The sequence below is a fragment of the Podarcis raffonei genome, chromosome 14 (assembly GCF_027172205.1).
Source record: "Podarcis raffonei isolate rPodRaf1 chromosome 14, rPodRaf1.pri, whole genome shotgun sequence".
Lineage (NCBI taxonomy): Eukaryota > Metazoa > Chordata > Lepidosauria > Squamata > Lacertidae > Podarcis > Podarcis raffonei.
Genome location: NC_070615.1, coordinates 32,892,945 through 32,915,697, shown reverse-complemented (window position 1 = coordinate 32,915,697; position 22,753 = coordinate 32,892,945). Strand labels below are relative to the sequence as shown.

At 42.4% G+C, this 22,753-nt stretch overlaps 1 protein-coding gene across 24 annotated transcripts in view; it reads left to right on the top strand.

The window, feature by feature from the left end:
• RBFOX1 (RNA binding fox-1 homolog 1) overlaps positions 1-22,753 on the top strand; it is a 1,472,193-nt gene that overhangs the window by 1,092,695 nt on the left and 356,745 nt on the right. Inside the window, exon 1 of one of the 24 annotated variants that reach the window (XM_053365894.1) lies at positions 21,577-21,720. The exons of the other annotated variants lie outside the window; for them this stretch is intronic. The gene's annotated coding sequence lies outside the window, so the exon portion shown is untranslated. Of the gene's footprint in view, positions 1-21,576; positions 21,721-22,753 lie in introns of those variants that run through there. 24 annotated transcript variants of the gene reach the window in all.

The window sequence follows — 22,753 nt, the reverse complement described above, 5'->3', positions numbered from 1 at the left end:
CTTCCATGAATTTGCCTAATCCTCTTTTAAATCATCCAAGTTGGTGGCTGTCAGGGCACTGCCATTGGAACAGGGAAGGGAAACAGAGGGGCAGTTGGGTTACAGGGAACCTCCAAAAATCTTGTGAAGCAGTTCCTCTTCCGGTGGTGAGGAAAGCCACACCTCAAGTGGGGAAGAGGGGAAGGGACCAGAGGATGCTGCTGGGAGCCTCAGCACCGCTCCTGGTAAAGCCGGCCAGGATGGAAGTATGCCTCTTCCGTCGCCCACCCTGCACAGAGGTGTAAAATGCAAAGAAGGAAGGAAAAGGCTGGGGGTGACTAAGCTATTATGTTGGGGGAGGACCTGGAAATGACCACTCCCGGATTCTGCTGGCAATTGAGGCAGACATGAACTTGTGGTTCTGCACTGTAAATAGTTTTGCACCAAAATAAAACCTGTAAACGACAAGTCGGAGACCTGACTGGTTACTCACAAGCAACCACCACTGCCATCTGACAGTGGCCATCTCTTCTGCTTGTGTGAGTGAATTCTGTAGTTTAACTATGTGTTGTGTAAAGAAGTATGCTCTCTTTTTTTGTCTGTTCTGAATCTCCCAACTTTTAGATGGTCCTAGCTTCTAGTATTATGTGAGAGGGAAGAAAAACTTTTCTTTGTCCACCTTTGCTACCCAATACATTTTTTAATACACCTGTTATCATGTTCCCCTTCACTCGCCTCCCGCTCCAAATTTAAAAGTCCCAAATGTTGTAATATTTCATCACAGATGAGTTGATTTTGATTGCATTTTCCTGAACTTTTTCCATCTCTACAATACCGTTTTTGACGTGAAGTGACCAGTTGCTTTGTTTCCAAATTGGATGAGGTGATGCATGCAGTATTCATTTACTTTAAGCATCTAGATCCCACCTAATTTTTCAAAGAAAGGTGAAGTGGTGATTCTGTAAGGTGCAGAATCTATGGAGATGAAAATAGCATTATGAAAAGAGAGGGTAGGATTTCCAGCTCAAGCAGAATTTGAATACTAGCAGAATGTCCATTGTTGTTTTGGTTGGAGGAAGTGGAAAGATGTGTGTACTAATGGGAGTGGACAGTAACAGGTTGCTTTCTGTGGGGCAGCTGAGAATATCAGAGCAGCTCCTGCAACCAAATCCTAGTGCTTCAACTTTAAAATAAAAATAAAAAAATACCATAAGGTTTGGGAATTATAGAAGTTCTTATCAAATTTGCTTCAGCATTATGGAAACTGTTTGAGGGGGAGAGAATTACTTCCCTGTAAATTACCAAAGTTATTATTTATGGCCAGTGTGAACCCTTAGCCTTCATTATATGCAGCTGATCTCTCTGAGTGTAAACCGTTTCATGATAAACACTTCTAAGCTTCCCATCCGAGCATTAAGCTATTGGAAAAGACAGGGCCGTAAGTAGCTTTTATGTCCTGTTCTGCAGATTGCATGACATACTTTTTCCTCAAATCGGTACTGCAGAAATAAACAGGGAACGACTTCGGTCCTCTATGGAACTTGCAACATTCTGCAAATTTAAGAGAGAATAATTGTTACCTGCGGTGATCTGGAAAGGCCTCCTGAAGGTGTAGGATGCTTTCAGGAGAAAGAAAAAGAAGTCACTGTTCCATAATGACTAATTTGCTTAGGTACAGGTTAGGCTTGCTTTCCTTGGTGAAGGGTTTTTTCTTCCTTCCTTTTTGCTTCTGTTTCATTTAACTTATTTCTTGGTTAACCGTTGTGAGCACAAAACCAAGGAAAGAGCAGCACTGATCAGTTGCTTGCATTTAATTCATTCATTTATTTATTTATTTTGTTATGCCCACCTAGCTCTAATTAGCAAATGTTCAGCTTGTTCAGAAACAAGCCAAGCTATTCCCCTTCCATCAGATAAACATCTGACTTTTCTGTGTCAACTTGAATTTGCCCCTTGACAGCACCCAAATCCCATCTCTCCCAACCACCCATCAACTTCACCAGAGGCTCTCCCTTTCCTTTCCTTTTTTCTTCCATGCCACTTACTGCATTGGTGATTCAGCCCCTGTGGCAGTGGCAATCTTTGGCAAGCTGCAGGAAGAGAAGTCTCTTCCTTCCCCAGTACTTGCTTCATCAGAGGTAGGCAACCTGGCAGTTGGTCTCCATCTCTCATCAACCCTGACTATTGACCATGCTGGCTGGGGCTGATGGGAACTGGAGTCCAACAATTTCTGGAGAGGACCATGTTGGCTTCTCCTTGTGTGACAATTGACCAGGTGAGGCCACCAGTGATGGCTGAGAAATCCAGTGGAATTCCAGAGGTCCTTGGGAAATGAAAATTTTCCCTACCCTAGTTTGTGACCTTGCTGCGTGGCACACTACTGTGCAGTATATCTGCCACTAGAAAGATGATAAGGATAGACTTCTTCTTTTTTTCCCCTCCCACAGATTGCAAGGATTTCTGCTTATCTTGCTATGTAAAGCACCATGTAGATCACTGGGGTGAACTAAACAATGAAGAAGAGAAGCCATGTTTTCAAAGAGGGCTTCCCATTTTTTTCTTATTAATTGCACATGACAAGAATATGTCAGGGCTAATATTTTTAGTAGCAAAAAAAAGGTAAAGGACCCCTGACAGTTATGTCCAGTCATTAACGACTCTGGGGTTGCGGCACTCATCTCGCTTTACTGGCCGAGGGAGCCAACGATTGTCCGCAGACAGTTTTTTTCAAGTCATGTGGCCACCATGACTAAGACGCTTCTGGCAAAAGCAGAGCAGCACATGGAAACGCTGTTTACCTTCCCACCAGAGTGGTACCTGTTTATCTACTTGCACTTTGACATGCTTTTGAACTGCTAGGTTGGCAGAAGCTGGGACTGAACAATCAAAGTTCACCCCGTTGTGGGGATTCGAACTGCTGACCTTCCGATCGGCAAGCCCAAGGCTCAATGGTTTACACCACAGCGCCACCCAGGTCATATTTATTTAATGTGGTAGTTTTATTTATTTAATGTGGTAGTTCAGAAGAGCCTGGTGGATTGGGCCGATGGCCCATTTACTCCTGCATCTGGCTACTAGCCATAATGGCTATTTTCTACCTCCACTGTCAGAGCCATTATGCCTCTGAATGCCAGTTGCTCAGACTTGCAGGTAGACACAAAGCTGTTGTGCTCATGTTCAGCCCTCAGGCTTCCCACAGGTATCTGGTCACTGTGGTTTTATGTGCTTATGTTCTTAACCTTTTCCCACAGTGGCCAACCAGATGCTTGCTAGAAATCCACAAGCAGGACTAGAGCAGCATTATGATCCTGGATGGGCTGCATCACCTGGAATTTCTTATTTCATATTTTGGTTCTTCCACTGAAAGTGCCACCGTAATATCCAAATGATATAGATAAATATCTACTCTTTTCAAAACAGTGCTGTTTTAATTCTCAGCCACAGGCAGACATAGTTTCTCTGGGGATGAGCTTTGTTAACGCATTTCAAGGTAGTTTTACAATCTAAGCCTTCTTTTCCTTTATGAATGTGTTTAAAACAAAAAAAGTAGTTATGCTGGCATGCACATTTGTAATGTGGCAATATTCTGTCTTTTTATTTGTACCATAATTGCACCATATTCCCAAGGAAACAGTGCAGGCTTTCTTATTTTCTATTTGTTTTATCTCTTAGCCTCTGCACTTTCTAAATCGCCAACTCACAGCATGTTTTTCTTAGATGTTCTTAAGAAGCATTTCTCTCTTTCTCTCTCTAAAAAGGGACCTCATGTTCGCCCGCACAGGATTAAAATGGCTGATGAATTATGCAGCCTGGCTGCCTTGTTCCTTGACTAAATTTATCTCAAAGCAATTGAATTATTCTCGCACAGTTTAGGTAATGAAGACGGTCAGGGTTTGATTTTTCAATTGGGCTGTGTTTCTTCTTTCTTGCGTGTGTGTGTGTGTGTGTGTGTGTGTGTGTGTATGCACATACACACATTTTTGGTCTATGGTTTCAAGCTTCAAAAATCCTGTGGATTCTTTAGCAGTGACTTATAAAATATTTAAGCGGGATTGATGAGCAAATGAAAACATGCCCTGACTTTGTGGTAAGGGCAATGACAAGTATTTATGAACATCCCGAGGAGGGAAGCAGGTGTAAATAATAACCCAACACAGTAGACTGATCCCTCTTTTTTTCTAGGAGGTTTCTGCTGCTGAGGCTAATAGCGTCAGTTCTGTCCTCCTCATTTTAATGCTGTTATTAATTACACAATTCTGGAGGAGGAGGACGAGGAAGAAGAAGAAGAAGATTCTATGTAAACTTGAAATACTTTTTCTATACCATCAACACCAAACATGATAGGTTATGGTTGATGCTAAGTAAGTCGGGGCTGGACTGGTGTGTACAAAGCCCCACTTGAAGGAAGCAGAAGCAGCTACCATACCCTCCAAGTGCCATTCACATTCTAGTCTATAAACACCCCACACATAGTGTCACACACTGAGGTTTCTGGCAACTGGGAAATAACAGTCCCTGGTTCAAATCTCACCACAGCCAGGAATATACAAGGTGCCCTTAGACCAGTTAATATTCCCTTCTGAAATACAGAGCTGATAATTCTGGTCAATTTTGTAAAATCATTTAAGATAGTAAACTGCAAGGTTTGGGGATACTCTGAAAATGTATACAAATAGTAACTTTTTACACAACAAATGTGGTGTTTGGTTTTTTACTAATTCCGTCATTTAATTTAAGTACTGAGACTGTTAGAACAAGGCAGGCATCTGCTGGATTAACATACTTCTCTCTCTCTGCTGCCGTGCCCTCGGCTTTCAATCTGTGCTGAGGTGTGTATTATGAGCCAATTTTCCACGTTTCAACACATCCTGGCAAGTGCCACGATGCAGAATTTTGACATGATAGATAGTGTCAAATGATCGCCTTTGATGCTTTACTTCTTCGAACATGGCGCATTGACAAGATATGTCAGGATCACTTCCGAAGGGTCCCGAAGATGCCTCATGTCAATGAGTAAGATTGATTGCAATGGGTTAGTTAGCTGAGAGTTCATTAATGATAAAACATCTGCCCTGTATATGTAAAGCTCTCAAGAGAAGTCAGTCTAAACTTTTGGCCCAAACTAACTCTATCCAGAACAATTTTCTTCAGATGTAACTAATTTCTCCCTCCGCCGCCTTTTGCTCTTGTCTAGTATGTATTTATATTGATGTGTTTAACTCACAGCCTGCTCCTCTGTCTGGAAGCAGAGACTCTCTTCCTCCCCCCTTCCTCCCTCTCCCTCTCTATACACATACATACAGAGGGAAAAAATGAAATATCAATTCATAAAAATAAAAATAAAAATCCTGGACCCTCAAACTAAATAAAATTTATATCATAAATATGAAGAGCCATATAAACAACCAAGGCAAAAGAACAACAGTTAAAAGAACAACCTCACAAGGCCTTCTGAGTCACAAGCATTTTCACAACTTTTGTGGGGCTGAGGGTAGATTTAGAAACCTAAGAAATGTCATGAGCGCCACAAAAAAATCCATTTTATAGAAGAAAAGCTCAAAATCTTCCAAACCTTTCTGCCACAAAGCAACACCAAAACATCGACCCTTCAAAAATAAAACACAGACCAAAAACAGGGCAGCAGCGCCCCCAACCAATGAACCCCCTAGAAGCACAAAAAGCAATTTAAAAATGGCAGAAGTTGTAAGATCCCTTTCATATCCACAATTCTATGATTCAATGTATGAACTAGTTGAAATTCCTGCATTGCAGGGTGGGTTGGACTAGATGACCCTTGGGATCCCTTCCAACTCTTTAGTAGTTCTATGATTTTAAGGTGCCTTTGTGATGCCTCTGACTTGGGCAGTAGTAGAAGCAGAACCTCACAAGATTATCTAAGTGCACAGGGAGGTTCCCTGTCATTTGGGGCTTCAACAGCTAGAACTTTGAAACTTTCTGCCTGTATTTGGAGAAAAGGAAAAAGTCTCCTGTCCTTTGCATAATGCTTTCTGGTCCATGGGAGCAAACAAGCCACCTCTGCTACAACCTTCCTGCAACTGACAGCACATCTAAAGCTCCAGTTATTCCCAGTGGAAATGGCAGCTGTGTTTCAAATGTGGCAAAAACTGTGCATCCTAGGTGCTATGGGCATCTGTTATCTGTAAAAATTAAAGTGGATGGGAAGTGTGGGGAGAGAGAATCAGTAGCTCTTGGATCACCTGGCCATGGAACCCAGTAGGAGCTCAAATTCCAAGGTGGCTCTAACTCCATTCCAGACTCTGTTCTGTGAGATGTAGTTAAGGTGAATTCAATTCTTGGATGTCTCATCCAGGCTCCCACAGTGGCCATTCTGACAGATCCTTGATAATTGATTCTCCCCCTTCACTCCACCAGACCTCAAGAGCAAAAACAACAGTGACCCTGGTGAGAATCCTGGATTAGTTGTAGGAGTGTATGTTTCGCTTCAAGAAGGCTCTGTTGCTGGGGTCTACTCAAGAGGCAGGAGAGCATCCGCCTGCAAACAGTGACCCAACGAGGAAGTGGAGGAGCTGGTAGAGAGGATTTAAATCTCAGTCTCCTCTGGATTCTTGTTGTAATAGCTGCTTTTTGAGCTCCTTAGTGGCCAGCTTAAGTGGCCAGTTCCAAGACTCTGGAATTGAGTTCCCACACTGGCCGTGGACACCATGCAGCTTCCCATCCAGACATGGCAGTTTTAAGTGTCTGAAAAGGATGGCTTTTCTCATGGGGAGGGGAGGTACTACTGAAAGTGTAACACACATTTTTGGGGCGTAGGATTCATGGCATCAAGAATCTGTTCACTTGTTCTACAAAACTTGCTGAACTTACAAGGCATTTAAATATTTAGCTAATGTAGTGACTACCTCCACATCCCTGATGAGCCAACCGTCAGTCTCTAGACAGAGTGAAATGGCCCGAATAAATTCAACTCATAAAGCCTGCAGGCCACACCAGGACATGGATCTGCAAAGATTAATGTCCTCTAATTAATCCTGCTGTGCCCTGCTGAATCTTCTGGCTGTGGGGGAGTTAGGCAGCCTTCTGTAATTGCGGATGTCAGTCTTATGGATCTGGGACATGCAGGGCTCCAAAAAGTCTTCAGACAAAAGTCTCCATTTGTCTGAAGACGTAAGATGGACCCTCAAATGAAAAGTGTAAAAAAAATGGATTTTCAGATGTTCAACTCAACACAAAGTAGACTTTAAAACCCAACTTTAGAACATTGCAATATTGGCATGGTAGTTGGTTTTCCAAACTCTAAAAATTGGCATTTGGCTCCACAGACTTGGCCTTGGATTTTGACCTCAAACGCTATTTTGGTTGAAATTCTAAACACATTTACCTGGGAGTAAAGCCCACTGGACACAAGGGCACTGACTTCTGAGTAAACTTACCTAGCACTGCACTTTAATTGAACCTTAGGGCACTGCCAACCCCCCCGTGACATCATCACTAAATTGAGAGGCCCATTATGCAACAACATAGGGTTGGATCCAAAGGTGCTCCTCTGCTCACAGAAGGAGCTTTCTGGTCACGGGGGGCATCTGCCTCCTGCCCTGCACCATGTTGGCTGGGGCTGGTGGAACTTGTAGTCAAACAACACCAAGAATGCACCTATTGGCTCTCACTGCATTAGAATGTTACATGAGATGGGTGGGACTGCATGTAAATATGGTGTTCTTTTTTGTGAAACCTCTTGTAGAAGCAGAAGGATTGCTATAGAGCCATTAAAACATAGGGAAAGCCTGCTGGATAACGCCAATGGCCCACCTAGTCCAGAATTATAGAATCATAGAATTGTAGAGTTGGGTGGGGTTCAACCCTCTGCAATGCAAGGCCAACCGGGGCCAACTATGGGAAACCCCCAAGCAGGAACCAAGTGCGAGAGTACTCTCCTCTCCTGCAGTTTCTAGCAACTGGTATTCAGAAGCATTTACTACCTCTAGCAGGGAACAATTACTGACCATTGGTGGTAGGTGGGTAACCATTACTGCCTCTTGTGGGAGTGAGTTCCATAGCTTAACTATGCTCTATGTGAAGCAGTACTTTATCTTCCAACATTAAGATTCATTGGATTTCCATTAATTCTGGTGTTCTAAGGGAGGGTGTTCCCTAGCCAACTTACTACCGCACTGCATCAGCTATTCATCATTTGTTCAGTGGTACTGGTGGTCATTACACTGCTACCCATGGTGTTTTGGATCCAACCTAACCCCAAAACTTGGACAGTGTGTTCTAAATACTTTACTATCACTCTCACTCAGTTGTGTTTTATTTTCATGCATTGATATTTTGGTTCTGTTTGTACTCACATAACAGAGGTAAGCCAACATTGTGCCCTCTGGGTGGGTAGGTGTGTAAACGTTATTAAATTTTCTGTTTTACAATTTTAAATACTCAGTTTACATTCTTAAGATATCAATGACTCCCCTTCTTCTCTTTCCATTGTTCATTTTACATATCATAAATCCCTGCATATTTTTTAAAAAATATACCATTCAGTATTCCATTATTGCATCCATCAAAACTTATTTACATTGTTGAATTTATCTTTATACTGCCAGCATTTTCAGCTGAACGCAATTCTTTCCCATATATTCAATAAACCATAAATTCAACCTTCTTTAAACGTAAGTTCTTCTTGTTCTCTTATTCTATATGTTAAGTCTGCAAGTTGTGCATTAGGGGAAATCATCCATAATGAATTGAAAAAATATATATTCAAAAGTACTTTCCCAAAAAAATCCAGAGTCCTTTCTGGTTGGGGATAATTCAGACTGAAATTCCCCAGGTGTCAAAAAAAGGTTATTTATGTATGCTACTACTGTGACCCGTGTTTTGTTAGCCCAAAAATGGAAAACGAGTGACTCCCAATCAAAAAGTATGTCAACTTAAGTTGACAGAATATGCACAACCCTCTGAATGTTTTGGACCACAACTCTCCTCAGCCTCCATCAGCATGGTCAATGATCAGGGAGCTGTAGACCAACAACATCTAGAGGGCACCACATTGGCTACCGTGACTTATAACCTGATCCTGACCATATTTACTCAGAGGTAAATCTCTCTGGTTGCAGCGGGATTTGCTTTGGAGTAACTGTACAGCCATGGGTGTTTGTCATTAAGTGGCACTGGATTTATAAATGCTGGCACTGCATTTCTCTGGATCTGGTGACAGAAATATTAGGAAAGTCAATAGAAATACACCATGCTTAACAAAAAGAAAGAAAGAAAATAGCAATTTTGATTTGCCTGAGGTATGCAGGGGGCCTCTGTAATGTTTTGATCTTTGTGCAAAGAGCTGGTAAAGAAAAGCAGACTTAATACAAAACCTTAAAATAGGAATCAGGATTTTCATAACAAGAAAATACCGCTGGCATGATGAACTGTCACCTAGGGATTTTGAAAGGAAGAGAAAAGAGCCATCTTGTATTTTTAATTAGTCTTTGCAATACAGTAGGCTTGCTTTAAGATGCTCCTGTTATTCACCTGTTTGCAAAGTACTCATCCGGTGCTTTTAAGGCAATGGAATTCAAGAAAAGGAAAAACACGTCAGTTCTTCAAATGAAAGTTATGGAAATCTCTATGGCATAGAGGTGAGACCAGGAGGCATGTATTTACGGTGAGCCCTGCTGAGAGTCTCATTTCCTAGCTGACAGGTTTCAGTCTTCCTTTGGACCCATATGTAGTCACACTTGGACTGCTGAAAACTATAGTTTAGGAGTGGTGAACCTCAATCTTGGGTCCAAATGTGGTTCTCTAGGCCTCTTTCTCTAAGCCATGCCCCAAGCCCCATTCCTGGACCACATTCCTTCTTCCCAGGCCGCATCCCCCACAAGCCCTGTTTTGCATCCTCCTCTAGAGCCTCTACCTACCTAGCTGGAACATGGCCTTGATCTGTGAAGTTGCTTCTGTGGATGGACAATGGAGTTGTGTGTGTGTGTGTGTGTGTGTGTGTGTGTGTGTGTTAGGAACACCTGTCTGTTGTGTGGCTGAACTCTAGCTGACTCTATGGAATTGATTCCCACAAAATGGAGTGGTGGCCACTAACTAGGATGGCTTTAAAAGAGGTTGAGACAAATTTATGGAGGGAATAACACTATCAGCTGCTACTTGCAACAATGGCTGTGTTCTTCCTCCACTATCAGAGGTTAGTATGCCTTTGAATTCTAGTTCCTGGGAATCACAAGTGGGGAAAGTGATGTTGCACTCAGGTCCTGCTTGTTGGCTTCCCCTTGGGGCATCTGATTGGCCACAGTGAGTACAGGGTGCTGGATGAAGTGGGTCACTGGCCTGATCCAGCAGGGCACTTTTATGTTCTTAGAAGTTACATCTATTGATCTGCCCACTTTTTTCTCTGTCCATAGTACCCTCTGGCATGCGGCCCCTGGAAGCTTCCCCATAAAGGAATGTGGCTCTCAGGCTTAAAATGTTCCCCATCCCATCATTGTAGATATCAATCATACAAACTTGATCACAGGTTGTTGTTGTTTAAAAATAGAAGCAATAATTTAAGTAGTCAAATATAGGTCACCTTCAAAAAAAATGGTTTTGTAAAATGCTTTGAGGTTTTACTACAATCAAACTATCTATCATCTATCTATCTATCTATCTATCTATCTATCTATCTATCATCTATCTATCTATCTATCTATCTATCATCTATCTATCATCTATCTATCTATACATACACACACACACACACACACACACACAATAAATTAAAGATGGTGTTGTGTGGAAGCAAACAAGCTGACACCTAGCATCATGGAGAAGTTATTCATGGAGACAATAAATGTGAAATTAGGACCTAGGTCATGTTCATTAATTTCACTGGATCTGCTCTGAGTAGGCATAAGATTGAATACAACCCATTGACTTCAGAAGTAACAAATCTGATGCAGTGGAAATAATTACTAAAAATATACTGTCCTCTTGTTTTGTTGTCCGTGCCGTTTTGTTTCTCTGGCAGATGCTTCTTCCCAACACCTATTTCCTCCTCTTCTCCTTTGTCCTCACTGCCCTTGGCCTCATTTGCCCTCATTGCCATTTAATTTGATTGGCTGTAGTGACCCACAACATTATGCTTATATGTGTCTCTGACAGCATTGTGTCAAAGCCAGTGTCATCAGGAAAATTGCATTGGTCATCACAACCAGATAGGATTGATCAGTAAGCAGTGCAGGAGACAGAGGACCATGATGTCAACAAAGAAGCAAAATGGTGCAGAGAAAGCAACACTGAAGGAAACAGTGTGACTAGCACCGGCCCTCTCATGAGGCAAAGTGAGGCAGCTGCCTCAGCCACCTGAACCAGCCTGCCTCACTCAGGAAGACACTCCTGTCATCATTGTTGAAATAACATGTAGCTGCCAATCTGGTTACTTTACATGCCTAAGATGGGGTGTGGAGGGCTTCTGATCTTTGGCTCAGGAAGAAAAATACTGTGTGTTTGCCCTGAATGTGACTCTAGTCATAATCACACCATAAATTTAAAGTGTACACAATAAGTTGAGCTGTACACTCATACAGTAATTCACACACCAAGCTCAATGAACATGTGGTCTGTATACTTGTATACACAAACACTGTAGATTTGTAGAAACAACTTGTACCTGTGCTCAGTGTACTTTTTGAACAACCTTTTTGTGATACTATATAGAGTTTCCACCTTTTCAATGGCCTAGGCAACTTGCATTGGTCTAAATGCATTCAAATTTGTCAGTCTCTGCCATATACCTTATATGTGTGGGCTCAGTGGTGGAGCACATATTTTGCATGCAGAAGAGCCCAGGTTCAATTCCTCTTATCTCCAGGGGCAGGAGAAAGAAAAATGCTACTGTCTGAAATTCTGGAGAGCTATTGTCAGCCATTGTAGACATTATTGAGCTCCATGGGCCAATGACCAAGCTTTATACAAGTCAATTTTCTTATGAGACACATTAGGGTTGTTGTTGTTTTGGGCATTTAAATACTCATTTGCAGCAAGATTGGGGAACTTGTGGCCTCCAGATATTTCTGGACTACAACTCCCATTGTTCTTAATTCTGACCATGCTGGCTGTGGAAGATGGAGATGGGAGACAGAGTCCAGAAAGATCTAGAGGACTGCAGATTCCCCACCCCTTTCCTACAGGAGCAACTACAGAAGGCAAATAGTATATGGGTCAGACATTCCATAAACCAAAAGTGTTGAGAAGCTCTATGTGAAATGTTGCTGGCAAAAGATTCAGGACTGACCACAGGAAGTACTTCTTTGCACAATTTTTAATTATATTACAGTTGTGAGAGCAATACCTACCTGCTTTGACAGACAAATTCATGTAGGATAAATCTATTGATGGTTATTAGCAACAAGAAGAAAAAAGATTTCCATACACATGGAAAGCCTGTAGCCCAGTGGCAGAGCATCTTCTCTTCCTTAGAAGGTCCCAAGTTTAACCCCTGGCTCCCTGGGTAGGACTGGGAGAAGACTCCTGCCTGAAACCACTGCCAGTCAGTATTTGGAATACTGAATGAGCTGTATCCATGGTCTGAGTCAGTATAAATCATGTCCCTATGGATGCAATATATTACTGCATACCAGACTATGGGGGCACATGACAAGAGCTAGCTGATAGCTTCAGCCAGTACCGTGTGTTTTATTCCTGTTGAAGGGTCTCCTGTCCTGCAGTTTCCACAACCTGCAAAACTCTTTTTTTTTTTTTACCATACTCTCTTTCTCCCTCTCCCTTTTTAAAAATGATGCCACTGGACTTTCAGGAATGAACAGCAGGTCTGCCTGTCCTACTGTACTTTCCCCCCACCCTTGAAAATAACTGGCAGGTCCAGCACCTCGTTAAAGGCATCAGCCTACTGCCGTTATTAGTTTGACATTCCAAATTGGAACAAGGAAGGTGGAAACATTGATTGTTCCTTTTGTAAGAAAGGGCCCCAACTAATCTCTCCAGCTCAGTCATTGTCATTAAACGAAAGCCTTTTTCACCTCCGAGTTTTCCAATTCAAATCCAGTACAGGTCATTTCATTTTGCTGTGTGTGTATGTGTGGTGTGTGTGATATAAATCGGAAGGCTAAGTCCAGTCACTAACAAATGAACCCGACTGCAATTGACACTAATTGGCTCCCTAGTCGTCCGTCTCAGCAGAGCAGCCAAGGATCAAGCACAGTGTAGTGTGTGGATCTGTCAGGGTCCCACCAGATCAGGCTTGGTACACATTAACGGTGATGTATGGGCAAGGGCACTATTGACATTGCATTACCTGTCTAGTTTTATGCTGATTGGAGAGTGATGAACAGTGTGAATTCTTGAGGACTTTTCTTGCACATTTTCCCCCAGCCCCCCACCCCCAAATTATGCTCTATCGGGTGTTCTCTGAGCAGTACCTTTTCTCTGAAAAGGCCTCTAGAAACTGCAGAGTTTGGTCCCGAGCAAAAATAAATAAATGTGAAAATGTCACACTCGCAAAAAAAAAAGTAATAAAAATGCAACTTTATTTTTTGCTTTCCAGCACATCTCCCTGAAAATACTTTCGAGAAGCAACCCCCAAACTTTGCTCTGAATGTTGTCATTGGCAAATGGAATTCAGGTCAAGTGGAATTCCCTGGGGAAATTCCGGGGAGGTCCTCCGGTTTTTACCTGTTGCAACAAAAATTCTAAAACTACAATGTGAACAAAGTACTTGGGAAAGTTCAGCCATCCTGCTGAAATTGGTATCACTGGATCAAGTCCATCAATTTGTTGAATTAATTCAACAAAATAGATTTTGAATAAATGTGCAATTAATTGTTACTCTTTTGAATTTTATTTTGTTATTATTATTTTTAGTAGGTGGTGCAAATCACTATTCTGAATAATGTGTGGTTTTTGTTGTTGTTGTTTTAAAATAGGGTAGGGTAGGGGGCACTGAGGATGAGTTTATGGAACCAAAGGTGCTGTGGCCCAAAAAGGTTTGGGAACCACTGACTTATTGCATCAAATAGGGGCAGGAGTGTCTGTCTTGAGTCCAGGAGGTGGGTAAATTTTTCCTTGAAAGATCGAGTTTACCCAAACTCTTTGAAAGAGGCAGTGATAAGGTTGTTCCAGGGGGAAAAACTATTCTGGACCTATGATGACAACTATAGACCCCTTCCTGGTTAAATTGCTTGAACAGATTATTATTACTGGCCAATTTCAGGCACTGTTGAATGGCATTGATTTATTATAGCCATTTCAGTTAGGGTTTTGACCTGGTATTGGAACAGGAATCTGCTCATTGGCCTATGGGATGACCTTTACTGACAGAAGGACAGAAGGAGAGTGACCTTGTTGATGTGGAGATGATGTATTGAAGTGGGGAGAGTGCTTCTGCACTCAGGTTTAGCTTGTGGGTTTACCATAAGCATCTGGTTGGGTACTACAATAATAGGATGGTGGCAGGGCTGGCCCACCCATGAGGCAAGGTGAGGCAACTGCTTCAGGTAGCAGGACCCAAAGTCCTCTATCTGATCTGGCCGCTAAGGTATGCATTGGCCACTGCAGCTGTGGCATGTTCCTTGGAGACCGATCTGTCTCCTCCTTGGCAGCCCCTGCCCAATGCCATTCTACAGAAGACTCTTAGTGAATAGGAGGTGATGCTGGTTTTCTTCCACTCTTGTTCCTGATGTAGATATTCATTCCCCCATTATTCCCAATGTAGATATTCACTCACTCCTTGTTTCCTAGTGGAGAGGTAGCACCAGTGCCATTTTGTGCTTTGCTTCAGGTCCCAAAATGTATTGGACCAGCCCTGGATGATGGGCCAGATGGACCTTTGGTGTTCATCCAAGAGGAGTGAGAGGGACCGCTTCTGATGAGAGATGCCAACAGAAGTATGAATAGGTGGAGAAGGTCCATCAGCCTTCCAGACAGAATGTTGGATTGCTTGCCCAGTCTAAGGAACAGAACCACCTTCTGCACTAATCTGTGCTTGCCCCATTCATTGTTGTGTACCATTGTTGGATGAATGTCTTCACTTGAGCAGCCATATCACCTACTGTGTAATGTGTAGCAATGTGTGTTACCTGCTGTGCCTTTGAACAGCATTTTACATATGTATCACACTGATCTGAGCATTAACGCTTTTGGGGGGAAACATCACTGGAGTTCATCATCAAGTGAGAGCCAGGACAGAGTCTTTCACTACCAAATAACTAAGGGGTGACTTATTTATTTATTGAATTTTTATACTGCCTTATACTCAGAGGTCTCAGGGTGGCTCACAGAACAGAATCAAAATATAAAACTACAAAATATATAATCAAAAGAAAAACAGCAACCCAAGATTTTCTGTTCCCTTTGTTCTCCTTTGGCCATTTAAGAATAATTTTTTTGTGTGTGTCTGGTATATCTCTCCCTGTTACCAATTCTGCAAGACAATTGAATTATCCATTGGACTCAGGCTGGATATATTTTGTATCATCTCAACTCCCCTGCCAATCTCTGTTGTGGTGATGATAATAGGGATGGTGTGACTTCATAGCTTGTGGGATGACAGGGTGAATAATGTGGGTCTTCCTCCAACCACATTGTTCCTGCTAAACAACAATAAAAACAAAAGAAAATATTATTGCAAGCTTGATTTGATCAATTAATGATGAATACGGAGTGTGGGATGACTGGTTGATGGTGGACTTCTCAACTCAGGTTTCCCCTGACTACAACACCCACTGACTGAGGTTGATGGGATCTGCTTTTATCCATTATAAAAGATAAAGGGACATCATGATAGATGATATAGATAGATGATAGATGATAGATAGATGATAGATGATAGATGATAGATAGATGATAGATAGATAGATAGATGATAGATAGATAGATAGATAGATAGATAGATAGATAGATAGATATAGATAGATAGATAGATGATAGATAGATAGATAGATGATAGATAGATGATAGATATGTCTATCTCTATCTATCTATCATCTGTCTATCTATCTATATCATCTATCTTCTATCTATCTATCTATCTATCTGTCTGTCTATGAAATGATTATGAAACTTAAAATTTGCAGGATTGTGCCTTTGGATTAGACCAGAGAATGAGGAACCTGTGGCCTCGCAGATATTGTTGGTCTTCAATTCCCATTAAAAACAGCCAATAGTCATAAATGATGGGAGTAGTAGTCCATCAGCATCTGAAAAGCATCATGTTGCCTGTCCTTGAATTAGACCAATACATTGCAGCAGGTGTCAACTGGAGGGCAACACCTTTGTTACCTCTGGATTAAGCTTGCTTTTATCATGCAGACCTCATCCAGTAGCAAATAATTCATCCACATTTTAATCAATCAACTTGATAAGCCTATTTTCCTGCCAAATGAGAAAGAGAATCTTTCCCACCACCTTCTTCCTAGGACTAATAATCTGCTGTGGAAATGTAGTGAAGACACTCTTAACCCCCCCCCCCTTTAGTTTGATCTTATAGACAACCAGATTAGGTAAAGGTAAAGGGACCCCTGACCATTAGGTCCAGTCGTGACCGACTCTGGGGTTGCAGTGCTCATCTCGCTTTATTGGCCGAGGGAGCTGGTGTACAGCTTCCGGGTCATGTGGCCAGCATGACTAAGCCACTTCTGGTGAACCAGAGCAGCGCATGGAAACACCATTTACCTTCCTGTCGCAGAGGTACCTATTTATCTACTTGCACTATGACATGCTTTCGAACTGCTAGGTTGGCAGGAGCAGTGACCGAGCAACGGGAGCTCACCCCGTTGTGGGGATTCGAACCGCCAACCTTCTGATCAGCAAATCCTAGGCTCTGTGGTTTAACCCACAGCGCCACCCGCGTCCCTGATAACCAGATTACCAGTGGTCTATATACAACATGGTATGCAAAGTTGGAGTAGGAAAGGGGCAATCAAAATGATGAAGGGAATGAGGAAAGGCTGCAACATTCAGGATTTACTAGTTTAGAGAAATGGTGAGTGAGATGTGACATGATAGAAATTTATATAATTGTGCATGCCATGGAAAAAGTGAGTAAAGACATGTTTTTCTCCCTCTTTCTTAACACTAGAACTCATGTTCCTCTATGAGTATGAATGTCAGAAGATTCATAACAGATAAAAGACAGTGCATAGTTAAAGCATGGAACTCACTCCCACAGGAGGCGGTGATGGTCACCAACCTGCATGGCTTTAAAAGAATCATAGAATCATAGAATCATAGAGTTGGAAGAGACCACAAGGGCCATCGAGTCCAACCCCCTGCCAAGCAGGAAACACCATCAGAGCACTCCTGACATATGGTTGTCAAGTCTCTGCTTAAAGACCTCCAAAGAAGGAGACTCCACCACACTCCTTGGCAGCAAATTCCACTGTCGAACAGCTCTTACTGTAAGGAAGTTCTTCCTATTGTTTAGGTGGAATCTTCTTTCTTGTAGTTTGGATCCATTGCTCCGTGTCCGCTTCTCTGGAGCAGCAGAAAACAACCTTTTCCCTCCTCTATGTGACATCCTTTTATATATTTGAACATGGCTATCATATCACCCCTTAACCTCCTCTTCTCCAGGCTAAACATGCCCAGCTCCCTTAGCCGTTCCTCATAAGGCATCGTTTCCAGGCCTTTGACCATTTTGGTTGCCCTCCTCTGGACACGTTCCAGTTTGTCAGTGTCCTTCTTGAACTGTGGTGCCCAGAACTGGACACAGTACTCCAGGTGAGGTCTGACCAGAGCAGAATACAGTGGCACTATTACTTCCCTTGATCTAGATGCTATACTCCTATTGATGCAGCCCAGAATTGCATTGGCTTTTTTAGCTGCCGCGTCACACTGTTGGCTCATGTCAAGTTTGTGGTCAACCAAGACTCCTAGATCCTTTTCACATGTACTGCTCTCAAGCCAGGTGTCACCCATCTTGTATTTGTGGATCTCATTTTTTTTGCCCAAGTGCAATACTTTACATTTCTCCCTGTTAAAATTCATCTTGTTTGTTTTGGCCCAGTTCTCTAATCTGTCAAGGTCATTTTGAAGTGTGATCCTGTCCTCTGGGGTGTTAGCCACCCCTCCCAGTTTGGTGTCATCTGCAAATTTGATCAGGATGCCCTTGAGTCCATCATCCAAGTCGTTGATAAAGTTGTTGAATAAGACCGGGCCCAAGACAGAACCCTGTGGCACCCCACTAGTCACTCTTCTCCAGGATGAAGAGGAACCATTGATGAGCACCCTTTGGGTTTGACAAATCCAGAGTATTGATAAGGCTGTTGATAGCTACTATTTATTATGGCTATGTTCTGCCTCCACTGCCAGAGGTCATAATGCTTCTGAATATCAGTTACTGAAAGCCACAGTGGTGTGTGTGCTCTTGTGAGCAGGTCCTGCTTGCAGGTTTCCCATAGACATCTGGTTGGCTCCTGTGAGAACAGGATGCTCCAACAAGGCTCTTCTCATGTTCTTGTGCTCTTAGTAATATAGGATTGGACCCTCTACTAAAGTATTGTCTATACTAGTTGCCAGTCTGTCTTTACAGGGTATCAGGCAGGATTATTTCCTGGTACTACCCGGAGATGTTAGAAATTGAACGTGTGTCCTTTTGCATACAATACATGTACAGGGTGAGTCCTTTAAAAGAGGCCCCATGGATACAGAGTACACATGTTCCACGGGGCCTCTTTTAAAAGACTCGCCCTGTACATGGAGCTATAGTTCTTCCTCTCAGTTGTGTGTGAACTCATCCTGAAGTTGGGCACCCATGCTTTAAATTACTTCTCTGCCTACCTATGCAGATGTTGAACCATAATTTCATCAATCAGTTATGAGAGCTTATCGGATATTCTGAGAGAATCTGATGCTGTCAAATAGACCTCAGCATGTTCTGGATGGGAGGCCAATAGAAATCACATAGAGGCTGAAATGAAACATTAAAAGTGTCATGTGGCTACTGCCAAAAGCAGCTCTGTGTCCCCTGATACCCCCCTTCCCAAGCGATAACATCTAGTGTGTTGTGCTGAAAGATTCTCCTGCATTTTTTTAACCATTCTCAATTAATGAGAAAATAAATTCCATTCAGTAATTACCAGAGAGAAAAATATGACAGCATTATGGATAGGACACAGGTTATTAATTGTGTTTAGTTTATATGTGGCGTGGCCAAGAGGTTCTGTGATTGCCTTTTCCTTCATTCTACAAATCATCTCACCTGTATGCTACATTATGCAGCCTTCCTAGGTGCCCATGCTTACGTTTAGTCTCTCAAATCATTGCTTTCCATATCAGAAGCATAGGGTGCCAAGGTCTGCACACTGCAGCCTTCCAAGGTGTGATTGCTTCAGTTAAATCTCCCCTATTAAGCTTTTTTTTATATCAGGACGTATGGGGAACTGCAAAGGTTTGAAGGGTGGATGCCAAATAATGATTTCCTCTTTGGGAGATATCTTCCTATTGAGATCAAGCAGGCACCTTCACTTTAATCTTTTCAGTGCCTGCTAAAAACATTCATGCTTAAAGAAGCCTACCCAGATACTTAGCAACTTGAGGTGATTTTAATCTGTTTTAGTGTTTTATCTTTTGGGTGTTTTAAAGTAGGGTTGTGATTGTTTTCTTGATCTCACAGCTTTATCTTTCATAAACTGTTTTGAGTGTTGTTGTTTTTACAATCAAGCAGTGTATAAATTTTATGAAATAAATAAGTAAACCACCTTCCCTCTTCTTCCAGGGGAGGATGGGTGTCGCAAATTCCTCCCCCCTGAAAGGAGGGGAGCTGCATCCCACATCCTACCCCCTGATCTTAGCTAAAAGGCAGAGAAGTGGTGGCTTTGGCTACATAAATAGGTAATATGTGTATCCACAGAAAACTTTCTGTGCTTAGGGACACAGGAAAATGCCTCATAGTCAGAACTTTGGTGCATCTCAGTATAATGATTTGGTGGTGGCTCTCCATGGTTTCAGGACGTGGGTGGCGCTGTGGGTAAAACCTCAGCGCCTAGGACTTGCCAATCGCATGGTCGGCGGTTCGAATCCCCGTGGTGGGGTGAGCTCCCATTGTTCGGCCCCAGCTCCTGCCCACCTAGCAGTTCGAAAGCACCCTTAAGTGCAAGTAGATAAATAGGTACCGCTTTATAGCGGGAAGGTAAACGGCGTTTCCGTGTGCTGCCCTGGTGCCAGTTCGCCAGAGCAGCTTCGTCACGCTGGCCATGTGACCCAGAAGTGTCTGGGGACAGCACTGGCTCCCGGCCTCTAGAGTGAGATGAGCGCACAACCCTAGAGTCTGTCAAGACTGGCCTGTACGGGCAGGGGTACCTTTACCTCCATGGTTTCAGAGAGGGGACATTCCCAGCCATATATGGAGATGCCAGGGATTAAAACTGGGACTTTTGAATGCAAATCAGATGTTCTACCACTGAGCTACAACCCATCTAGATCACGTGCTTTGGTTTACTGTGTCTGGAATTATAAATTACTAAGGAGGGTGGCACTGTGGGTTAAACCACAGAGCCTAGGACTTGCCGATCAGAAGGTCGGCAGTTCGAATCCCCATGACAGGGTGAGCTCCTGTTGCTCAGTCCCTGCTCCTGCCAACCTAGCAGTTCGAACGCACGTCAAAGTGCAAGTAGATAAATAGGTACCACTCTGGTGGGAAGGTAAACGGCATTTCCGTGTGCTGCTCTGGTTCGCCAGAAGCAGCTTAGTCATTCTGGCCACATGACCCAGAAGCTGTACGCCGGATCCCTCGGCCAATAAAGGGAGATGAGCGCCGCAACCCCAGAATCAGCCACGACTGGACCTAATGGTCAGTGGTCCCTTTACCTTACCTTTAAGACCTCTTAAACTCACTGTGGTGAGATGTACTTCTGATATTCTGAGCGATACTGAATATGTTATTTGTTGGAAGGGGGATAATGGGAAGTGAAGCCACTGCTCAGGTGGCGGCCAGAATCTCTTTCCAGCCTGGAAAGTTGGTTTATAAATAACACCGACTAATAAACGTGTTACTGATCATGTAAATACATATGAAGACACACCTTACTGCAACTTTTTCTTCTTCTTGAAAGCAGCTTGGTTGCTGGGGGGAGCCTGAAGTGCTTCATTTATAGCACACATTTTGCTTGCTTGCTTAAAGCATTGCTTTGAGAGCTGAAGAACCATGGACAGTTCCAAACTGTCCAGACACAAAGCGTTTAGTGCCGTTTGACTACAAAACTAAAACAATGAAATGAAACCACCCATAATATATAGAGAAAATGGGTTTGTTCATCTCTTATGCAACGTATTTGTTTTTCATTGCCCATTATGATAGGGTCTTATTAGAGGGCCATGTTTTATTTATCAGGGTGTTTCTGTGAGTCGGCTGAAGAATAAAGAGAAAGAAAGAAAGAAAGAAAGAAAGAAAGAAAGAAAGAAATCTCTTTCTTTCTATCGGCTCAGGGCATTTGCTGAATAACATGTTTAGTGTTCTGTAAAAAGAGGGGAGAGGAGCATGAGATATTCCTGTCAGAACAAGGGACTGCTTAAGGCAAAGGGATAAAATGAAGAAGGGGGAGGATATGAGAAAGTGGCTATAAGGGACTTCATTTTTATGTTAGCTTTTATTTTTACCCTCCTTCCTTCTTTTCTTGTGTGTGCGTAGGCTTTTATTCCCCCCTTTTTTATTCCCCCTTTTTGTGTTATAAATTAATTTGTGCTCTTCAGTGTAGGAGTGCTATCCGAGAACCTCAAGCTCATGATACATGGACTTTCCCTGCGCATGAAAGCAAGCCCTGTTTTGTAAGTCCAAGCATTTTCCTTATTTTTTAGCCATTTAATAGGTGTGTGTGTTGGGTGGCGCGGGTTTGTTAGAGGGGTGTCTTGCTTTGGGAAGAGGTGTATTTTTGGTTGTAACACCCAGCCTTGTCTCAGTCCTGTGGGTGGGGTTCTTGCAGTAAGATTGCTATAGATTTCTCTCTCTCTCTCTCTCTTTCTCTCTCTGTCTCTTAAAGGAGCTTTTTCAAATGTGTGCACGTCTCACAATGCAACAGCTAATTACCTTCCGAGTTGAGAGCTGTTTGCCTGAATCACAGGAATTCTCTAGTGATCTGTTTGCATTTTAGTTCAATAGTAGCTTGGGAAAGAAATGAATCTTTATTTAAAGGGAAATATGCGCTTTCAATTTAGTTGCAACCTTCCCAACACCATTTTTTTTAATACACCCACATAAAAACAACAAGAAATGGCACAGAATATATTTCTGTGTGAAATTATTATATTTCCCACTAACTCTAAATGTTCCCTCACTTGGTACAGATTGTAGCCTATTCTGCCTTTCCCCCTCTCTTTTCTTATTCTTATTATTGTTTTTTTTTAAGTTGGGTTCCCTCTGAATGTTTGAAAAGTTCTGCTTCTCGAAAGGAACCTTGAGAGGGAAGGGAAATGGAGGGGAATCCTGAAGAGTAATTTGCTGAGATTCAGCCTTTTTATGGAAGAATTAATAATTCAATGCATTTGTCAAATTCCATTTTGAATAACACCAGTATCTTTTGTTACATATTAGTAACATGTGGAAGGGAGGTGGGGAAAGAAATTTGACCTCAAGGACAAGTTTTGAGCATAAATGATTTAATTTGCAGATCACATCTGATTTTATTACATGGAGACTAACTAGATCTACTAATGAATAATTATTACTCCATAAAATAAAGGGGGGGGGGAGACAGTTTGCGACAGTTGAATACTAATTCCAATGAGGGACATTACTCTCTCTTAAGTAAAAAAGTAAACATTACATTCCCCCTAGTGACTAATGGTGTTTGTTCATGTAACC